The sequence below is a fragment of the Rhea americana genome, unplaced genomic scaffold, assembly GCF_003343005.1.
Source record: "Rhea americana isolate MKP2758 unplaced genomic scaffold, rheAme1 scaffold_162, whole genome shotgun sequence".
NCBI classification, from domain to species: domain Eukaryota; kingdom Metazoa; phylum Chordata; class Aves; order Rheiformes; family Rheidae; genus Rhea; species Rhea americana.
This window is the reverse complement of record NW_028185728.1, coordinates 1,493,960-1,495,411: the sequence shown is the minus strand read 5'-3', so window position 1 is coordinate 1,495,411 and position 1,452 is coordinate 1,493,960. Positions and strand designations below refer to the sequence as shown.

At 46.0% G+C, this 1,452-nt stretch overlaps 1 non-coding gene across 1 annotated transcript; it reads right to left on the bottom strand.

Moving 5' to 3' along the window:
• Positions 1–350: 350 nt before the first annotated feature.
• On the bottom strand, positions 351–421 carry TRNAI-AAU (transfer RNA isoleucine (anticodon AAU)). Its single transcript has one exon. It is a non-coding gene; the product is annotated as a tRNA-Ile (tRNA).
• Positions 422–1,452: the final 1,031 nt, after the last annotated feature.

The window sequence follows — 1,452 nt, the reverse complement described above, 5'->3', positions numbered from 1 at the left end:
GTGCACTGAGCTTTTATGTCAGCCCTCACAGATCATTACAGCTTGGGGTTTTGAAGCGCAGGGCTAGCTAGACTGGCAGTCTCCAGTCACAGTCTCTAACTCTCCCTGGAGGGACAGTGCATTCTGCCTGTTTCTGCTTACCACGTCTCTGCTCACACGGTCATAAATTGAAATAGGTCTCCCCAGCGTGTGAGGACTTCACGGTCTGTCCCTCACAGGTCTTTTCATGAGACCCATTTCACAGCATATGGTTATCAGACAGTGATTACTGAATCATAGCATCACAGATCATAGAATTGGTAAGGTTGGAAGGGACCTCTGGAGATCATCTAGTCCAACCCTCAAACAAGTGGCTCATATGGGGATCGAACCCATGACCTTGGCATTATTAGCACCACGCTCTAACCAACTGAGCTAAACCTAACCCCCAATATCCCCTATTTTAGAGCAGTCTCCACTTACGCTATGTCTTATGTTCAGCGCACGCGTGCTGTTTAAACTACAGCAGCTCCCCTAGCTCTCCTCTTTCCCACCTCCTCACAAGTGTAAAGTGAAGGAGAGCATGACAACACTGATGTAAGAGCCACAGTCACCCCTCGGGAAGATGCTGGCTCCTTTTGTACCTGTTAGACCAACTGGGCTCTTGCTCCCTGGCCATGCACAGAGACAGATTCAGGTTACTGAGAGCAAACAGCTTTCCCCACCAGTACCCTGGACATATGAGGGTCACAGAAAAGTAGTCATTGATACCTGCTTCAGTGACTGAGGTTCAGACCCCAGAAGAGAAAAGCTGGTGGTAGCTCAAGCTATTTTTGATCTTTTCTCACTGTTCCATGAATCAGTCTGAGTAAATCTGCTGTTTTATTGCTAGTTCCTCGGGGCTTTGGGAGAAGCATTCACTACGTCTGCATGTCCTGCCACGAGGCCTGTATTCAGCAGAAGCGGTCACTGCAGAAGATACTATAGACAACAGCATAGGGCACAGTGGGCTAGGAGCTGTTTGTCTTTAAGTTGGTACAAGAGTCAATGAATAGAAACATTTAAGCTCCTTTACAAGTCATCTCCTTTGCTACCACAAACTTTTACCAATAATGGTGGATAATGAGTTTGTGGTTTTTAGACACCACTTACATTTCATCACTGGGCATGAGTCAGAGTTATTGACTGCCTCATTAGCAAGAGGGAATAAGGGAGCTGGTATGTGCTTAGCAAAGTGCAATCAATGCAACTGCTGTAAAGTCTGCATGAGAAAGCAGAAAGCAGAGGAATCTAGTTTTCATATTCAAGTATCAACATGGATAAGTCATATGAAAATCCAGCAGTTTCTTGTGTAACTGGTTAGGAGAATATGACTTAGTAGATTTTGCTCAGTGACATCCAAAACGCCAGTCAGTAGATCTGCTCTGACAAGCAGCCCCTAGCTGGTGGCTATTGTTTCCGAAGGGATCCAGA